General features: G+C 44.6%; 1 protein-coding gene across 1 annotated transcript in view; it reads left to right on the forward strand.

The window, feature by feature from the left end:
• Positions 1 to 21,070, forward strand: part of GPR158 (G protein-coupled receptor 158) — a 154,624-nt gene that overhangs the window by 53,797 nt on the left and 79,757 nt on the right. The gene's annotated exons all lie outside the window — the stretch shown is intronic.

Raw genomic sequence — 21,070 nt, forward strand, 5'->3', positions numbered from 1 at the left:
AACCACGGTGGTTAAGCCAGAAAGCCAGGCCGTTTTCAGAAGACACCTTAAACCATGGCTTTAATCACAGTTAATAAGGCTTTTTGCTTTATTCACTATGGTTAAAGCCATGGTTTAAGGTGTCTTCTGTACACAGCCCAGCTTTCTGGCTTAATCACTGTGGTTAAAGGCATGATTTAAGATGTCTTCTGAATGGGGCCACAGTATCACCGTTCCGGACCCCCTCCCCCTCCCCCTCCCCACTCACCTCCACCACTGCCGCCATTTCTTCTTACCACTGTGCTCAGCTCAGCAGCAAGGGAGCAGGAAGTTGACTGACTCCCTGCTTCCTGTCTCCTGAGGTGAGTGCAGCGGCAGGAAGATGAGGGGATTGGAAGAAGCACCTGTAGTACAGGCAGATCTGAAGGTGGAAGAACCGGTGGGTGCAGCAGGCAAGCGGGCAGGTTGGGGGAGAAGGATGAGAAGCTGCAGCACTGGTGGGCTGGCAGGTGGGTTGGGGGGGGGCGTCGGCAGCCGCAGAGTGGAGTAGACGTGCCAAAGGCAATCCTGAGCAGGGGAGGAGCAGCAGCATGGCAGTAAGGGGCAGTAGGGGGTGGGTGGGCAGCGGGAGGAAAGGAAATCCTGAGCAGGGAGAGGAGGAGTAGGGAATCCAGGTAAGTTAGGGCAAGAGAAGAGGGTATCTATGTAAAGAAGGAGGCAGGAAAAGAGGGAATTGCAGAAACAATGATGGGTGTTCCCATAGGCCTGGGGAAAATGAGAAATGTGCCTGTCCCCAAAGGGTCCCTACCCTTGTTATAGCCCCTGTTGTAGCAAAGATATGCTTTGAAGGGCACAGGCAAAGCTACTGAAATGGAAGGGCTGTGGCTCAGTGGTAGAGAACCTGCTTTGTATGCGGAAGGTCCCAGGTTCAATCCCTGGCATCTCCAGGTTGGACCAGGAAAGAATCCCACCTGAAACCCTGGAGAGCAGCTGCCAGTCAGTGTCAACAATACTGGGGTAGATGTGCATAGGGTCTGACTCAGAGACCGGGCTTGCACAATTTCTGTGGCTTCTATCCTGACTATTCAAGCTGCGGCCACAGCTTGTCATGTCATCTGAACCTGGGGAACATGGGTTATGCGAGGGTTAAACAACCCTCACAGAATGCATGGCCTATTTTAGGGTTACGTGAGGGCTGTTTAACCCTAGCACAACCCATGGCCCCTGTAAAGTTGTGCTTGTAAAAATGTACAACCTCCCCCACCCCCCCATGTGCATTTCCCCAGTTTAGCCTATGGGAAAATGTGCATTTTCAGCCAGTTTTTTTTTTTAAAAAAAAATTGACGTATTTTTCTATTACTGAATTTGTGCACAATTCCTGAAGGGTAGAAAAACAGTCCATAAGTCTGAGGAATCCACCCAACAAGGGGAAAGCCGGTCTGCTATGGAATTGGTGGGTTGGATACATAAAGAATCGAACTCATTTGTTTCTGTTGCAGATGTTTTTTAGGATGTTTTAACAATGTATACTATGTTTTTAATCAATATTTTATGTATTTTATACTTACTGTTGTTCCCTGCCTCGATCAAGATAGAGAGGCGTGTAAGAAATATTATTATTATTATTATTATTATTATTATTATTATTATTATTATTATTATTATTATTATCCGACATCCCTACCCACAGTAGAATCCAGTCCATGGAAGGCAACAGGCTTGCTCTTTGGTGGGTGTTTGTAGAAGTAAAGGTCATCAGCGGTAGTGTTTTGTGTTTCAAGGGGAGGGCCCTCGCTCAGCAACAGAACACGCTGGGCGGCATACCAAAGGGCCCAGCTTCAATCCCTGGCATCTCCAGGTAAGCTTTAGCAAGACTCCTGTCTGAAACCTGGACAGCCGCTACCGGCCAGGGTAGCTGACCCACGTCATGCTGCCTGTGACCCACCCCTGATCCAGGAGTTAGAAAGTCAATCTAATTCATGCAGAACCAGAGTAAACCTTGAGCGTGTATACTGCTCTCTCTTGGACGGACTGTGCTGGGAGGGGTCAAAGAATCATATCAATATTTTTGTGAATTTTCTTAAATTTCAAAAATCCAGCATGGCCCAGCATGAAATCTAGCAATTTCCCCAAAAGTTAATTTCAGCTATAGGTGTTGACAAGTCTCCAATGAGAGAGCGTTCTTCAGTTATGGGGCTGACAATGATAAAGCCTTTCAAAATCTGGTCCATGGGTTCAATAGCCCAAAGGGCGTTTTCAGCAAATGTTAGACATTGTGATGATGTATGAGGTTTCTTAAGGTTTGCTGTGCCCAATTTTTATTGAGTTAGGTTAGAAAACACTGGGCAGCTCTAGGGATTGTGCCATGGCATCTTTTTTCTCCTACTTGGTCATCAACCAGAATGGACCAGAAGGGGCTTAGCTTTATCCTCTTATCGGGTAGACTAAAAATAACTGTATAATTAGAAGTTAAATGACACTATATATTGTATCATTTTGAAATAAAGTTCATTTACAGATGTAGAAGCAATGCCTCATGGCAGGGTTTACGTGATGTGTGGAATGGCTTGTAGCGACTGCAAACATGTTTAAAAGCAGTTTCAGAGAAACCAGGATGCAAGCATGGATGAGAGACCTAGTGTGTGTGTGTGTTAGCCAGATGGCAGTGGCTCTGAAGTAGAATCTATCCCCTGTGCTAGATCATCAGATGTGATGTGATTCTGATACAGCTTAGCACTGCAGTTTGCTTCTAAATACGTGCTTAAATTATTATTTTCTTCTCAGGAGATTTTAAATAGGGCCCAGTGAGCCACCATGGGGTATGGAGAAATATTTTTCACACATTGTCCATTGGCACTTTGGGGTTATATTTAATAAAGTGTTTTGATACCGGGCCATCTTCTCATGCTGAAGCATCTCAAGGTGGCTTAAAATCACAGGACAAGGGCAGCGATGAAAATGTAGATTCATCTAATGCAGGAGTGTTGAACCTCTTTCAGCCTGCAGGCCGAACTCCATTTTGTGCAAGCTCCTGTGAGCCGCATTCCAGTGGTGGGTGGAGCCAAAAGGGAAAAGGGGGTAAGGTTGAATTTAAAATGGGATGGGCCCTGAACACCAGAAATACCGGCAGATTGTAGCTTAAAGCTCTTACTGCCGGTAACTAAACCTTAGGAGAGGCATTTCAACCTTTGAGAAAGTGGGGGAGAACTGCACAACAGCTGGGGAGCTACCATACAATTGGAAGTTTGGGGGAGGGGCCAGGGGAAGGGGGCGGAGCCTTCTGAGAAAACCAAGTAGGCTGCGCTGGGATTCCAGGCAGTGCAGATTTGGCCCCTGGGCCTGAGATTCTGAACTGCTGATTTACAGGCTTGTGGGCAGTGGGGGGTGCACAGTGTTTTAATAAAGTGATTCGGAGGGTACCCAAAAACAGTTACTTGGAATAGCTTTTGTTCTTTCTCGCGATTGCTGATGTTTGCAGATAACGAACTACTGCAGGCTGTTCATTACACTTGTACAGTCAACCTCTTAGAATAAAAATAACCCACCATGATTTCACTTATGAGAGAACAAAAGTAGGACTAGCTGGGTTGAATCTAGAAAATTGGACTCTATGGGCCTATAGGCAGTGAGTCACAATTTTGTTGGCCTTTTCTTCTGTGTTGTTGAAACCAAATAATGTCTCTTGACTTTTTTTTATCATTGTCATTTTTTTAAGACCTAGAAAACCCCTCTTTAAATCAGTATCCTTGACTGAATTGGGCATTTAAAAATATATATCTTCCTATTACTATCCAGATACTTTTTTGCTCTGCTTCTGAGTCATAGCAAGTGGCTGTGATTCACACAGCTTTGCTTTTCATGGAGATGAGTCACTATATTTTCGGGGCAATGAGATGGCCTTGCTGTCTATTATGACTTTATCAGCAATGGATTGATACAATGTTCTGAGCTGCACTGTTGTAGGAAGGCAGCTGCAGTATCTAATAAGAGGGTAGTGAATGGTAGGCCGTGAGTGAGTGAGTGACAAGGCACTTGGTTTGATCCTCCAAGGAAGGGGCCTGTGCATGGGGGATGGGAGGGGTGAAGGGCCATCCATTTCTGAGCAAATACAGATTTGGTTCTGCTGAGCAAATGCAGATTTGGGGGGACTGTTGGTGCCGGGCAGAATTGTGATATGAAAAGCACAGAGCTGCCACCAAAACCAGCAGTCCTGTCTAGTGGAGGCTGGTGGTTTCTATTTTAGTGGGACAGTGAATCCACTCTGAGTTTCAGTCAGAATCAGTCAGAATTCTAAAGGAATTATCCAAGGTGCTGAATCCTATCTCCAAAGTGAGGTGAGTAACTTGTGGCCCTCCAAACGTTCTTGGACTGCAACTCCCATCATCCCTCACCATTGGCTATGCTGGCTTTGGCTGATGGGCATTGCACTCCAACAACATATGGAGGGCCACAAACTGCTTTAGGGTGGATTCCTGCATTGAGCAGGGGGTTGAACTCGATGGCCTTGTAGGCCCCTTCCAACTCTGCTATTCTATGATTCTATGATTCACTCTGATTTAGAGGTTAGCAAACAGCATGGAATAGAGGATTAGTTTCCACATCTGTTCAATTATATGTGAACTGAATCTCAGTTTCACCACATGGGGATTTGTTCATGTGAAAAGAAAAATCAGGGCTGTGTGTGATTCCCTTCGTCAATGTGCATGGGGACTTCAAAAGACAGATGCCTCTGGATTTTCCTTGAAGCTTATTGAGATAATGACCTATATGGCTAGTATGTAAGAGACACTGTGGTTACATCCTAGACAAAGTTAAGCTTGTGACATCCTGTTGAAATTAGTACAGGGCCGGCCCTACCGTTAGACAAGGTGAAGCAGTCTTCTAAGGCAGCAGATGCTGGGAGGTGGCAGCAAGATGTTGGAGGAGAGACCTGTGCACCTCGTGGCCTGCCCTGTGCTCCCTAAGCTAGCTAAGAGACAATGGAGAATGCTGTTCCATCACCATTGTTAAAGAATCTGTCTAGTCGGCTTTTGCACATGAAATGGGAGAAGGTGCCATCTTGCTCTTCACTTCAGACAGCAAAATGTCTTGGGCCGGCCTGAATTCGTATGATGCAAGCACTCAATTATATGCTTGTCCCATTGAGTATAGGAAACAGCCGTGCCTTTTTTTCTAGATGTGCACCTGATGGATGAAATTTAGTACCAATATTGCCATGTGGACACAACCAGCAGCAGGCAACTAGTGTAAAGGACTCACCACTAACCCAAAGGACTTATTTCCAAACGTCGCTTGAATATTCTTCTTTCAAATCCTCCTCCTGCTACAGACCAAGGGCAGCAAACCCACCACTTCCTCTGCTTCTTAGAGCTGTTGTGCTCCCTGCTGCTCCTGTTTCTACCATTCTTGGAGAGGTGACTTAATCTTCTGGTATCAGTGTGTTGCTGCAAGGCGAACCCACAGTCTAATTCATCTGAATAGTTCATCATTTCTGGAGAGCAGAAGCGTTTGCTGCCCTATTCTATTATTTATGGCCTGGCAGAGGAATTTACCCAGTGAAGGCTGAAAGGGTTGACTTTCACCTCTTTTTGTCTGTTTTTTTTTTTAGTGAGTCTATGAACTATGAAAAATTGTTGGGGCAGTCTTATCTCTTGCTCCTGTCATCTAGTACCTTTAGATGCAAAATAAAGATGAAAGAAAAAGGGATCCTTACAAATCAATAATTGATTCCCTCGTCTTCTTCTGGAAGTCCACTGAACATTTTACTTGGTTGTATAATATATTTATCTTTATAAAGATAAACATTCACAATGTCAAGTGCCCCCAAACCAGGTGCTGACGCATCCGTTCTCTTATATTTGACCACTGACAAATCTTGAGACTATTTATTAATTGCATAACCCATTGGTATTCCTCTCTAATTCCAAAGAACTCTATATTACATACGAGGGCTTATTCCATTTTGTACCTTCAATAATCTTGTGAGCTAGGAGTGGGTAGAAACTAGATCTCCAGATGTTTTGGATTTCAATTCCTATCATTCCTGACCATTGACCATGGTGGCAGGGGCTTCTGGGAGTGGAAGTCCAAAATATCTGGAGATCTATCTTCTGCCCATCCCTGGGTTAGACTTAGGCCTAATCTACATGAAGCAGGATATTGTACTATGAAAGCAGTATATAAAAGGCACATCAAGCAGGATATAGCACTATGAAAGTGGTGTGAAAGCAGTCTATGGTATGTGTCGATGGGCCCCAGCAGTTGTCAGTGCACTTCAATACTACTATAAAGCAGTAGTGTGGCTCCTGCCTTTTATATACTGCTTTCATACCACGTTCATAGTGCAATATCCTGCTTGGTGTAGATTAGGCCTAAGACTATCCAACTCAACTCAGATCTTCCCAGTCTCAAGTCCAACATTCTATCCATTGCATATTGTCATCCAGCTTTTGATTTCCTTAGTAAATGCTACCTTTGGCCTTCATTCAGACAAGATTAATTCCTGGATAAGATTCAGAAGGGATTTATCCTTGGCCTCTCATCTGATCTACCAGCCCCCTAACACTAGCTGGGTGATCCAAAGAGGCCTGTGCAAAATGCGTGTGTGTGCACATGTGTGCATTGGATCTAGGAAAAGCTCACCAGTTTCTCCTCCTCCAGCAGCAGCTGGTCTAGGGTGCCATGGAAAAAGAGGGTGTGCATCACCAAAACAAGAGAACAAAAGAGAGTGTTGATCTGAATAGGTGCAAATTGAGAAAGAGTTACAATAACGTAAATGGAACTACAATGAATCTCACCCCATTGGGGGAGAAGAGGCTGGTGACCAGATGACCCTGTGCCTGCCAGCCGAGTCTCTCAGTTGATGGGCATCTTCCAACACCCTTGCCTACACAGCTTCTTATGGTCTTTATAATGGACCAGACAGCCTTTTAACTAGAGGGTGCCTTCAAATGGAGGACTGTCCTCTGACAGCCCCAGTGGAGGCTGGTGGTTCCGATTACAGTGGGGCTCCGATTCCATTTCACTCAGAACGAGGCAGAACGCTAAAGGAGCTATCCAACCAGGTTGGGGTAGAGCTCAGCACCTTGGATAGCTCATTTAGAGTTCTGACTGAAACCCAGAATGGCATTAAAGCCCTGCTGAAATCGGAGTCACCAGCCTCCACTGGCCCGCCCTTCAAATAGAGCTCTGCCTCCTGTCATGGAGGACACACGGCCATCCCAAGGTGTTCCCAGCTCTGCATATAATTCGGAGTGGGATGCTGCCGGAACACAGAGATGGAGAAACATCGTGCAGCCCTTTGGATCTGGGCCGTTGTGTTGGAAGAAGCCCTATGCATTGCTGTGCTCATTCTTCATTGTGGTTCTTCCTTCACTTTGTGAGACCAATCCCTCTTGTTTTGTTTCTCAGGCATTGTAAGAGACTTACCTGAAAATTCGAGGCACCCCCTTTAGCTGGGATCAAGAAACGGTTTTCTGGGTGGTGGCAGAAGGGGAATATTGTTCCGTGCGAATAGATTTCAGGGACAAAATGAAATGCCAGCCCATAAAAACTGCATTGCTCTTGATTCATGGCTGCCCAAGGTACTTCACTGCATTTCTCCTGACTTGCTCTCGATTCCTCTGTGGCCTTTTAACTATCTTTCAGTGCTGTGCCTGAGCAAAATGGATAATAAAGTGCTACACGACGCGACGTTGCCCGTTGTCAGCCGCACCCTGGCAATAGATTCTTCGCGCCCGGGGAGCCGTTGAATCAAATGCTACGCCATCAGCTGGATGCCTTTCCCCACCCGCTTCTTCTCTTCTGGGATGAAGTTGCCTTATTACCGCCCAGGTCAAGTTGGGAGCTCGCTGTCTCAGTCGTCTGCTGGTGATTGTGAAAGGGGGAAGCCGGGATCTGGGGCTGCCGAATGCAGAACGAGAGCAATGGAGCACAGGGCCTGTTTCCGATGAGGCCTGCCGCAGGCCTGCCTTTGTAACGCCGTGGCTATTAATGCCACAATGAGTTGCACGGCTGTCCTAGCAGCTTTGCCTTTTTAAAGCTACTTCAGTAGAAACCTCTCTGGGAGGGGGGAGGGAGAGAGACGAATAAGCTAAGAGAGGAATTTGTATTCTGTTTCTCTTAATTTAATTCATGTATTTAGGGTGCAATCCTATGCATGTTTAGACATAAAAAAGCCCTACAACTCTCAGCATGCTCCAGTTATAGGACTTTTTTTAATGTCTAAACATGCATAGGATTACACCTTTAAGTGAGTGGCTGTCACTCAATCTTGCTCCATCATAGGAACATAGGAAGCTGCCTTCTACTGAGTCTGACCATTGCTCCATCTAGCCCAGTACTGTCAACCCTGACTGGCAACCCTGATTCTTTTCATCACCCTGCCTGGAGAAGCCGGGGATAGCACCTGGGCCCTTCTGCCTGCAGAGCAGGTGCTCTGTCACACTGAGCTATATACCCTCCAAACTCTGAGGCTGATGGGTAGCCTATTTAGGCTGGGAGGAGTGCAGAGGTGATCTGTGTATTCCCCCCCCCCCCGCCAGCTGAGGCGCTGGGGAGGGGGAGGGAAAGAGGCTGAGGAAGCCTGTGAATATGGATTAAGCACCCGTCTTTCCCTTCCCTCTGAGGTCACCTTTGTGACCTTGGAGAGGCAGCCAATCTGGTTTTCTCCGTTCTAGCTGCGAGGTGGAAGGGGAGGAGGATGGTTGCTCAGACTCCTGGGTCCGAGGTTGGGGCGCTGTCTCCGACTTTGGATCCGGGAATCTGAAATATCCTATCCCCACCCCCACCCCCGACACTGTCTAGGGGCCATAGGATTTTATTGATTCATGTATGCCCCACCTTTCAGGGTGAAATACTAATAATCGTCTGTGTGTGTGTGTGTGTGTGTGTGAGAGAGAGAGAGAGAGAGAGAGTGCAAGCGCACACACACACACACACACACACACACACACACACACGTACATATCTGCAATATGCTCTTGGAATTAAATCTTCAATTGTATGCATGCTTCCTTGAGAGTAAATCCCATTGAAGCTCATCTGTGGCCAGTACTCACTGGGTTGTTTTGGGAGCTTCATCCCATTGCATTCACCCACCACCTAAAGTTTTTCGTCCTGCTGCAAACTTCGGGCTTGTAAGTCTCCAGATGTCCCTTCTTGTGCAAGGCTGTTGCCATTCTGGTTACATAAGCAAAGGCACTCAAATAATTCAGTCTCAATTGGAATATAGGGTGATGCTGTTTGCCTGCTCTGAATAGGTATTCCAACTTACTGTTTGCTCTTTGAGAACTTAGGATAAAGTGAGTTATATTAATCAGAGCCTTGTATACATTGGACCTTTTATTCTGAATTGACTTGTTTTTTTTTCAAATTCTGCTGTGGTTGGTGTGTGTTTGTGTGTGTGTAAACACACATTGCCAAAGGAATATCTCAATTTTCGGCCAAAAGAAAATTGCGACGTACTAATGGCATCTCCTCCATCAAATGTTGTACAACGACACTGCTGTAATTAATATTTGATCAGGCCCTAATAGCACTTTGCACTGAATTCAGAAATGCTGGTGAGACTTTCCAAGGTGCTAAACTTTCCAACTCCTGTCTGTTTCATTGTCCCTCTGGAGAACAATGTTTGTGTTTATATTAAATTATGCATTGGGGGGCAGCTTTCTTCTTTGCAGTATATTTGAAATTGTGAGTCTGATTCAGCTATACTAGGACACCAGGCACTCCATCAAAGCGAAACACCAAGGTGGGGAGAGAGAGGTAGAGGTGGAGGTGTGGAATTCATTACCTCAAGACGTGGTGATGGCCACCAATTTGGATGGCTTTAAAAGGGGGTTGGATAAATTCCTGGAGGAGAAGGCTATCAATGGCTACTGCCCCTGATGGTTATGTTCTACCTCCAGTATCGGAGGCAATAAGCCTGTGTGCACCAGTTGCTGGGGAACATGGGTGGGAGGTTGCTGTTGTGCCGTGTCCTGCTTTGTTGGTCTCTGGTTGACAGCTGGTTGGCATTATGTGAACAGAGTGCTGGACTAGATGGACCTCAGTCAGATCCAGCAGGGCTCTTCTTATATCATCATCATCATCATCATCATCATCATCATCATCATCATCTGCCTCTTCCTCTGGATTGAGGCATAGAGGAAAATTAAATACAACACATAAAACTGGTTAAAGAGCATATAAAACCAATACAATATTAAAATAACAATCACAACATCTTAAAATTCCTAGGTTTAAAATTCATCTGGGTTGGCCTGCCAGAAGAGACTAGTCTTTATGGCTGTCTTAAACTGAGGGAGAGTATTAAGCCAACGAAACTCCTCCAGCAGGCCATTCCGCAGTCTGGGGGCAGCAAAAGAAAAGGTCCTCTGGGTAACAGTCGTCAGCCCAGTTTTTGCTAACTGAAGTAAATTCTTCCCAGAGGACCTGAGCGTGCGGGGTGGATTGTACAGGAGAAGGCAATTCCGCAGGTAACCTGGACCCAAACCATGTAGGGCTTTAAAGGTAATAACCAACACTTTATACTTTGCCTGGAAACTAATTGGCAGCCAGTGAAGGGATTTTAAAATTGGTGTAATACGGTCACCCCTAGGTGTACTGGTGACCAGCCTTGGTGACTTGGGTGTAGCTTGGTGATTTGCAACTCTAGCTTCTAGTCACTGTGCATGGCTCTAACAGGGCACCCCATCCTATTGCTTTGGAGGAGGGGTGCTGAAGTAATATATTGCAGGTCTGAACTGATGTTCAATGTTCTGTGCATCAGAGTACACCAGTTTGGGAAAGACTGATCTACTGGCACCTATCACATGTGCATTCAGCCAATGGGCATGGACTGTGTGCTTAAATCAGGGAAGGGGAATGTGTGGCCTTCCAGACATTGATGGACTGCAGCTGCCATCATCCCTCATCATTGGCCTTGCTGTCTGGGGCTGATGGGAGTTGGAGTCCAACAACATCCCCAGGACCAAAGGTTCCCTACCCTTGGCTTAAATTAACTGGATACAGTCTTAGCAAGGACTCTTTCAGGCTGAAAACGGAATGCTATTTATTGCCTTTGGGATTCCCAGGAGCAAGAGCACAATCAAAAGAAAAATGAAGATGCTCAAGATGCTTAAAAGAAGAACAACCTATTAGCACCTGGGGAAGTGGGGCAGAAACTGTTCAGCAGGTGATGAGAGATATGAGCCATCTCTTTTTAATAGGTGGGATGGGGAGTTGGGAGCTTGTTTTCATCACCGAGCTTAAGAAAGCAGGTATGATCTCTTGGTATCACCACAAGGTATTCATGGTTGAAAAAGAGTTTTTGTCTGATACCTGAGTTAATGATATCCCTGAAGTCCAGGGCTGATCTGGGATCACAATAATAAATCACTAGTCTTGTTGATTCCTACTTAAGGAACTGGAGAGATGTTTCTTCTTCTGAATTGTTGGGAAATAATCCAAGTTGAGGTGGTTCACTCTCAGCTCAGGCACAGGTGGATAATGGGTACTTTAGTTTGGCTTGCTATAAAAAGACTGTGAATCACTTCTTTTGCAGAAGTGGATAGCTTAAATACAGGCGAGCTTTTGTTTAACTCTATCTAGGCCAATGGTTTTTCATACTCCGAACTGTGGGAGTCCTCAGAAGCTTATCAGGAGTGAGAGAAGCCGTGAGTGGGGGAAGCAAACTTCCCTGATAAACAGCTTGACCTGCAGCTACTGATCTCCAGGGTAGTACTGGCTAAGGGCTACATTCCAGGGCACCATCTCAGTTTGCGCAGGGCAAAGGTAATGTCCAAGAAGACAGGATGGCAACTTGCTAGATCAGAGAGTTCATCCTAGAACATGATCCAGGATTCTCTGCAACAGTGTGGTGTAGTGGTTAGAGTGTTGCAAAGGGACTGGGAAATGCTGGGAGACCAGCACCCTTGGGCACTGCTGGGCCCCCTGAGACCCACCAAGATGCATTGCTGTTGCTTGTCCTGGGTTCCCTTAAAAAAAAGCCACCCCAAAGATGATGGCATTCCCATCTGTTCCAGCCAGCTGCCCCTGCTGTAGCATTGGCCTGGATCATTGTAGGAAATTTAAACAGAGCCCCCAACAAGACCCCACCATCCAGTGGATGGAGCTGATCAGAGTACCGCTGTTACTTGCTGCTACCAGAACTGGGAGGGGTCCCCCCTACATTAGTCAGCCCTCTCTTAAGAGTAGGCTTGCCAGAGGATGCCCTCAAACCTGGAGCCCGCATAGGAACCCACCCAGCATGCCTTGCATGGATCCAGGAAACAGCAGGCCTGTTTGAAGAGGGATTGAATTTGATTTGCGTGACAGAGGTCAGCCTCCCACTCCTTCCTTGAGTTCCTTTTCCTTCTTAAATTATTTACATGCATCCCTTATCTTAAGGGCCGTGGGGGTCAGTGCTGTCATTTTTCGACTTTGTAAACAATATCCTGGAGGAGCAGCAGCTCTTCACTTAGAGAAAGCTGGTCCGGCCTACTCCCGGCTCCCTGTGGCTGCTTTTTTATTCTGGTGACACTGAGAACAGGCATGCATTTTAAATGCCTAAGCTATAAGCCAGGGCTAAAATTATTCAGCATCTATAATAGGGGAAACTAGGTTTCTAGGCTATGGAGGGGAAGGAAGCACGCAGTCTCTTTGCAACAGAGCAATGTATGGCGTGTTTTCCTTCTGCTTCCTTTTCTCTCTCTCTCCCCAAACTTAGCCTAACTCTGTTCTCTAGTGCAGCCTTTCCCAACCTTGGCTCCCCAGATGTTGTTGTTGGACAAGTGGAAGCTAGTGGCTCTGATGTCAGTGGTGCATTTGATAACTCCTCTAGAGTTCCTATTGGTTCTGACTGAAACCTGGAGTGGATTCACCGCCCACTGACATTGGAGCCACCAGCCTCCACTGTGTTGGACTGTGACTCATCCCCACCCAGCACAGCCAATAGACAGGGATGATGGAAGTTGAAAGTCAACAACATCCAGGGACCCAGAATTGGGAGAAGGCTATCAAACTTGTCTTTTAAATGCCCTCTATAATTTCTGAAATCATAGAAACATAGAATAGCAGAATTGGAAGGGGCCTACAAGGCCATCGAGTCCAACCCCCTGCTCAGTGCAGGAATCCACTTTGAAGCATCCCTAATAGATGATTGTCCAGCTGCCTCTTGAAGGCCTCTAGCGTGGGAGAGCCCACGACCCCCTAGGTCATTAGTTCCATTGTTGTACTGCTCTAACAGTCAGGAAGTTTTTCGTGATGTCCAGCCAGAATCTGGCTTCCTGTAACTTGAGCCCATTATTCTGTGTCCTGCGCTCTGGGATGATTGAGAAGATGATGATCATGATGATGGGTTTTTTTTATATAAAAAAGAAGAAAAAGGATCATAGTATGTGCTGAAATTTTATTCAGAAAAGTATTTATTTGGAAATTATTAAATATACCTCCATGTAAATGCCATCTTGTTGCTTATTAGTTATAGAAGAGCATAATCTTATGGACCACACTTCCCTTAGAATGAAGCCTCTGAGATTGGAGGCATCTTTGTATCCAATGTCGTACTGGGCTTCTGCTGGTAGTGTAGGAGGAGAAATGGAGGCGATTTTTGCCTCTCCATCCTCCTTTTACTGCTTTTCCTCTACACAGGTGTAACCGTAAGTAAGGAATCTGGGTGAGGCACCGGAAGTTAGTCAAACACAGAAAGCCCTTCGTTTTACAAAACTTATGAATTTATTATTAACAACTTAACAATTAACACTCTGTGAGTCCCTGAGTTGTCTCAATTCCTAAATAGATGTCCAACCGTTCCTGTAGGGCCTTGCACATGGCCAGGGTAAACTTCTTGATGCCACTCCTGAAATGCTGTTCAACGTGGCAGGCTGGCCAACTCCCTGCTCCTTACAAAATTCTGTCCAACATCGCCTTCTCTTTCTTACTTTCCCAAAATCCCTCCAACAGCTTCCTTTTTTCCTTTTCCCCCCTCCTCGTCTTTTTCCTCTTTCTTTCTCCTGCTCCTCTCCTTACCTCTCCCAACTGCCACTCCCTTATTTCTCCTCCTTCTGTTACCATGACAACCTATGCCTCCATCTAGAGGAGGTGTGCTGGTAGGGGATGGAGAGGCCATAGGATTTCTCATAGCCTGGTCGCTCCCCTCCCTGCCCATCAGAACCCTCCCCCCAGGCCACATTTGTGACAGTTCTTTCTGTGGTGGCTGGGGGGGGGGGCAAGGAATCAGAAGTTAGAGTCCCCTTCCAAGGTTGTAGCAACATCTGGGGCCTCAGGACAGGGACTCAGAACAATCCTGTTTTTTTGTTATTGTTGTTGATTTCATTTCTATACTTCCCCATAGCCAAAGCTCTCTGGGCAGTTTACAACAATGGATACAAAATACAAAATTCAGCATAATAAAAATTGTCTAAAATTTTTAAAATAGAAAAATTAAAACAATGTAAACAGCTAATAACAAATACACAATGTTTCCCTGCTCATAGACCTCTTCTAAAACTGCAGACATAGATGCCTGATAATATACCAGTAAAAGCCTGGGAATAGAGGGCAGTCTTTACCTGGAATGCTCTCCCTGTGACCATGGGATTGCTCTCCCCAGCTGTGAAAGACCTGGGATTGAGGTACCTGAAGAAGTGCCTTTTTTCTTACGAATTTCCATGTATACCACGGTGATCAACTGAAACTGTGACCCCCACCTTCTGAGGCTAGGTAACTTGAGATGACAGGGCCTTTTCTTTGGTAGCACCGCAACTGTAGAACATACTTCCCAAACATGTTTGCCTGGTGACCAATTTAATTTAGGCACCTGGGAAATGCAATTTTATTTGTTCTATCTTTTGATTGTATATCATCATGTTGGTCATTATTTGGATACTCTCTTGCTGCTAATTTCAGTATATGTTTTTTGTTTTGTTTTTGCATTCTATTGCTGTTGTATGTTTTAATCTGTCAAAAGCTGGCTTGGAGGCTATTTGATTGAAATAAAGCTTTTTAAATAAATAGAGGCATGATAGCTCAGTGATAGACATATGCTTTGAATGCAGAAGGTTCAATCCTTGATATTTCTAATTAAAAGTTTCTCAGGTAGCCAGTGGAAGCTAATAGCTCCAATTTCAGTAGGACTGTGAGCCTTTCTACACATAAGGATTATCCCAGGACTAGCCAAGACTAAAGGAGCTGTCCAAGGTGCTGACCCTATTTTGAGTTTAGGGTTCAGCACCATGAATGGCTTCTTTAGAGTTCTGGTGGGTTCTGACTGAAACCCAGAATGGGTTCACAACTCCACCAGAATTGGAGCCACCAGCCTTCACTGCAGGTAGCATGGCTGGAGAAAGCAAACGAACAAGAAAGCTAAGTGACTGTCAAATTGTACTGGACTGTGAACAGAAGGAGAGCACCATCTTCTTAGTCTGCTATCACATGGCAACTTGTAGGCCAAAACAACTCCTATCAGCCATAGAAAGCATAGCCAATGGGGAGGGATTATGGGAGCTGTAGCCTAAAACATCTGGAGGACCACATGTTGCCCATTCATGCTTCAGAGAATGAATAGCCCCTGCTGGCATGGCTGAGGGCACTGGATCCTATAAAAGTATTGGACGAAAAGAAATGGACACAAATCTGACACTAAAAATAGCAACATTCAGAAATCAAGCCATACAGGTGCTGATTTCAAAGTCAACATACTTGAGCAAAAGGACCCCAAGGGGAGCCTACAGTGTGAAATTGCTGAACTAAGGTGGCATCTTTGTTGTTCTTGCAGCAACGGACTAACATGGCTAACTATCCCTCAGGAAATTTGATTCTGTTTAGTTTTGACTTACTTTGGACTCTTGAGTGTCTTTCCCAGTATAGATGTTACATTGGGTTAGGACAGCATAGCTAGTGACTAAACATTGTCATTGTGGCTGCTGCTATGACTAGGTCATGCTGTTCTTATCTCATCTACATTTGGGCTCTGCCTGAACAGCTGCTATTTTATGGCCTTTTGGCACCACTTGTCTTGTTCTGAGGTAGCAGAGAGCAAGAGTGACCTGGGAGGCAGAGGTGCAGCCAGCAGCCTGGGATAATAATGAGAATCTGGGTCATGGGCAGACCATTCATGTCCAGATTTCCAGAGGAACAGGGCTTGCTGGACCATGAGCAGATCACTAGATACATGCTCCTAACTCCAAAATGATGCCTTCTGGGTCCTGACGTTCCATCCTAGGCTTTAGCTACCATGGCCTAGGAATGGGAATCCATAAATCGTTACTCCTTGGCCTTGAAACATAGCACTCTGGTCCTAATTAGTGCATTTTCTGAACCAGTGAGTAGGCACTTTCCATTAGGGCAAAGTTCTCCACTTCTGCTCCAGAGTATGCTAAAGAGCATACTCTTGAGCAGTGTATGCCTTTGGGCTGTTGCATCAAAGAAAGGTATTATCCTCTTCATGGGTGGTGAAACTACTGCTTGAGAAACTGGAATGTATGCTTGAAATCTAATGTTCATAAAAATTGCTATTGATGGGCTTAATCAGGCGGTTGGTGAAGATGCTTCTCAACTTTTGAATGCTGCTTTAAATTAAAGATGTCAATAGAAAAATCAGGAAGAAGTTAATAGGCCAAAGGCAATTTTTCAAAAACACAGGATACGGAAATGGCATTTCTAAGCTTCTTGCGCAAAATAATTTATTCATTAATCATTGGCCTATGAGTTGATAATTTGTTTCCTTCAAGCTCATGTCTGAAATTTGAATATGCAATCTGAAAGACGATTTATTTTATTTTAACAATATATTAAAAAAAAAGTCTGCCTAGAATTTCATTATTCATTTTCTCCTCTCTCTTTGGCAGTGCATCATTTTGATTAAAGTTAACCAAGGTGAACCACAAAAAGTGCATCTGTACGCTTGGTTGCATGTGTACCTTTTCGTTGGCAGGGAACCCTGGGGAATGGGTTTGAGGGGTTTAAGGTTGAACAACCTGAAATGCCTGCACTGAGAGTGTATGACACATTCCGACACACCAGTTAAAATTAAAACTAGTTCCTGTTTTAATTTTAACTCTATCAGAAAAGCTGAATTCCAGCAATAAGCTTTGGGAGCCAACCCCTTGCTGTTTCTAAATAATAATAGCGAAAGTGTAAAAGCGATCTTTCTTTCCAATGGATATACTGTATTGCATGAATGCACTAGCCTTTGTCTCCTTGATACACAGTATAGATCAATAGTTGTAAACCTTAGGAATAAAGGCTAAATCTGGCCCCCTGGGGTTCCCCAGAAGGGCATACCCCCTTTCCCTCAACCTCTGATAGTTTGTGGTTTCCTTGTTTTATGGTTTTTCCTAGTGCTGTACCAAATTTTTTGACCATTCCATTTTTGGCATTTTGTGAGGAGTGGGGAAAAAAATGAAAATGCATGTGAAAGAGGCTGGGAGAGGTGAGCATTTTGGACAATGTTCTCCTTGGGGCAGGGTTTTCACATACCTTTTTAAATGTAGCCAGTTGTTGAGGGGTCTTCTTTCTTTCTTTCTTATAAAACACCCCCGGCATTTTCAGGAGCCCAGGAGTTCTTCCTGAATGCTTATTGGAGAGGGTGAGGTCACATGGTCTTCAATAGGCATTCACTAAGTGCCAAGGGAAGGACAGTGGTTTTTTTTAATAAATAAATAAATAAATAAATAATTGGAAGAAAGCCCCTCACTGATCAGCTACACTTAAAAAAAAGTATGTAGAAACCCTGTGCCCCTCCCCAAGGAGAAAATTCTCTGAATTTCCTCCCCTCCCTGCAATGCCTCCTTCGCAGGGAGAGAGAATGTTCCTGAAAATAGGGGAAGGGATTTGGCCCAGCACTAATTTTTATGCCTTTCTGAAAGGCTGAAATGCCTCTCCTGAGGCTTATGTGCTGGCAGTGCAAGCTTTAAACAACAACATGCTGCTGTTTTTGGCCCCACCCACTGGAATGTGCCCCTCCCCTGCATGAAAGAGGTTCCCCACTCCTGATACAGATGGTGCTTATTTCAAAAGTTGTCTGGACACCATTTTGATTTGTGTGTTGTTTGGGAACGTAGAATACAATTCGTCTTTCTGCAATTCCACTATCTACACAGTTTATTTTCTGACTTCTATTCTAGTCATGCAGTGACACAACATCACTGCAATAGTTTCAAATGTGTAGCTTCTCAAGAAAATGATCAACAAGAGAATTTGATGGAAGGTTTCCTGGTATCCAATGGAGGCTGCTGGCTCCAATTTCGGTTGGGCTGTGAATCCATTCTGGATTTCAGTCAGAACCAGCCAGAGTTCTAAAGGAGCTGTCCAAGGTGTTGCCAAAACACATAAATAGGTTCAGCACCTTGGACAGCTTCTTGAGAATTCTAGCTGGTTCTGACTGAAGCCCAGAATGAATTCACAGCCCCTCTGATTCCAAAACTTTGGGTACATCAACAGTACGGACCTCAAAGGGTTCCACACTGCTTTCCTCTTCCAAGGGAACCTTGGGAATTGTAGTTCTGTGAGAAGATAAATGCAATAGGTACACTGTTTCCAGCTTGGAGAAGACCATGTTCTACCAGCTGTTAAAAATAAGGAGCCTGTCAGAAAAAAAGAGGTGGCAATGCTAATTCAGCACTACAGTCAAGGCTGAAAACACAGGGCTTCAAAGCCAAACTGTTAAGAGCTAAACACTCCGAACCAAAAGAACTGAACCAAATCTTCACCCACCTCTAGTCCCACCTAACCCCTGCTTAGCATCTGCAGTGAGTGAGTATATGAATCTTGTCTTCATCATGACGAGATTGGCCTTGCCTCCCTTCTATTAACTTCCATGGATACCCTTCAGTAGCTGCCCTCATTATTTTCAGTTTAAGCCCTCTGGGTGCACATTTGTTTTAATTCTGCGTATGTGACTGCACATTGCTTTGACTGCACTATGCAAAACTTTCTTGAAAGGAGGTGGAGTCAGTAGCCCTCTTACGTGCAGTCCTCTTTTCTGATCACGGGTGATGGAATGGTCTCCCTCCTTCCTGCGCCATTGCCGTAAAGTTTTGTGGAAGCACAGCCCAACATTCGGCGCACCTAAAGAGGAATCAGTGATGCTAGGCATAACTGTTTGCATCGGCCTAGAGTTGAGCATGCAAAACTGTGATAAGGAATATCACTGGAAGTTCCTGGTATTAGTGAAAAAACGAGACAGTGATAGTTCTACTGGTTTATCAGAATGGATTTAAGGTAAACAGGACCCTTCTCTAGTATTAATGCATTACTAAACTGACAAATTTATCTTTGCCAACCTCCTGCCTTTAGAAAGAGGCTGTCTGCCATAGGGATGTTCGAGAATTTTGTTCATGTACGTAGATCATGCGAACATGTCCCGTTTGCAGCCTCATTTGCAGAGAAGGCTGGTGGCTCCCATTTCAGTGGGGCAACGAATTCACTCCAGGGTTCAGTGAAAACCAGTTTGGCTCTGACTGAAACCTGGAGCGGATTTACCACCCCATTGACAAGGAGCCACCAGCCTCCACTGTTTGTTTGCGAATGAGAGCAAGACCATCTTTTCCCACAGAAAACTTGCAATTTCCCAAACTTGAGCTCATGTTTGAAAAATGCACACTTGAAAAATGCTCATTCCCTACCCCTAGATGTGCATTTTCATGCCTTACTCTATGGGGTAGAGGAAGTGCACATTCGGTTGTGTACTTTTTAAAATCGTGCATTTTCCTTGTTTGAACAAAATGAAAACAGAACTCAATCAACACAGAAATGAGGCTAGGGGATCTTCAAACTGGTGTTCAGAAAACCTCAGCAATTGTGAAAATTACCTTCTTGCCCTTCCCTAGTTTGCTGTACAGATATCCTACCAACAGGGAAACTATGATGACCTAGCAAATATTCCGCAGAGCTCCTGAGAATAATCTTGCGATAGCTGTTACATTCAAGGAATCTTTACTTGTGCTGCCACTTTTGAGATGTGCTGCTGGACCATGCAAGGTACAGCTCATATGCACACTATTGGCAAATTGATGAAAGTTGTGTGATTTGCAATTCCTTATGATTTTTGTTCCAGCGCTTTGCGGGCAAGATTTCAGCACTTGTTTTATTTTCTCCGTCTTGATTGTTAGGGACACTGATATACCAGAGAACAGGTATCAACATATAGGGACTATCCCTGGTAAATACAGACTGTTGGAAAATATTGGTTATCCAGTTACATTGTTTTATTTAATCATTAAATACAACATTAGATAGCATTTACTTCAGATTATTTCTCCTTGGTTATGCTTATCTGATGTTGGAGGTCAGTTTTCTGAATCGATATTTTTCTCTAAATCTGTGTGATCGGTGCTTGAATTTGCTACCTCATTTGTCTCGCTTCAACCATAGAAAGTGCCCTAAAATATTGGGCAGTATTCAATTGGCCACTAGCACGAATGTAAATAAGGGACCTTGAGGACAACAACAATAGTGTTAGCCGTCATGACAGGATTCCCAAAAAAAAACAATCGCCTCAATTAATGCTATTGGCCTTGCACTAGCGGTCCCTTATGCTAATGCATTAACATTAGTGACCAGTTGGGCATTGCTCATTATCCACAGGATACATCTTTCCAGTTAAATTTACATAACCTTCAAGTTGATAAAAGCCTTACTGTGATTCGCCTTAGCACTCCTCCCGCCCTGCATTTTTACTAGATGGGCTTTTTTGCCCATCTAGTTGGGGCTCTGTGGAGCGGGATGTAAGGAAGCTGAGAAGTCTGGAGGATTACTAGCCCCATTCATAAGACACCTTAAGTGACAGCTTTAACCATGGTGGTTAAACCAGAAAGCCGGGCCATGTTCAGAAGACACCTTAAAACATGGGTTTAACCATGGTGACTAAGGCAAAAAGCCATGGTTTAACATATCTTCTGAACACTTGCCAGCATTCTGGCTTAACCACTATGGTTAAAATTGTGGTTTAAGGTGTCTTCTGAACAGGGCCGCTGTCTATGGTTCATAGGATTGCTGTCTTACATTGTAGGTTGATCTGCTAATGCAGTAAGTCTAAACAACAGGACTTGTTGTTGTTGTTGTTACCATAAAAAAAATTCTTTTTCCTTACACTACAAATATTTTGAGT

The sequence above is a fragment of the Elgaria multicarinata genome, chromosome 1 (genome assembly GCF_023053635.1).
Source record: "Elgaria multicarinata webbii isolate HBS135686 ecotype San Diego chromosome 1, rElgMul1.1.pri, whole genome shotgun sequence".
NCBI lineage: Eukaryota > Metazoa > Chordata > Lepidosauria > Squamata > Anguidae > Elgaria > Elgaria multicarinata.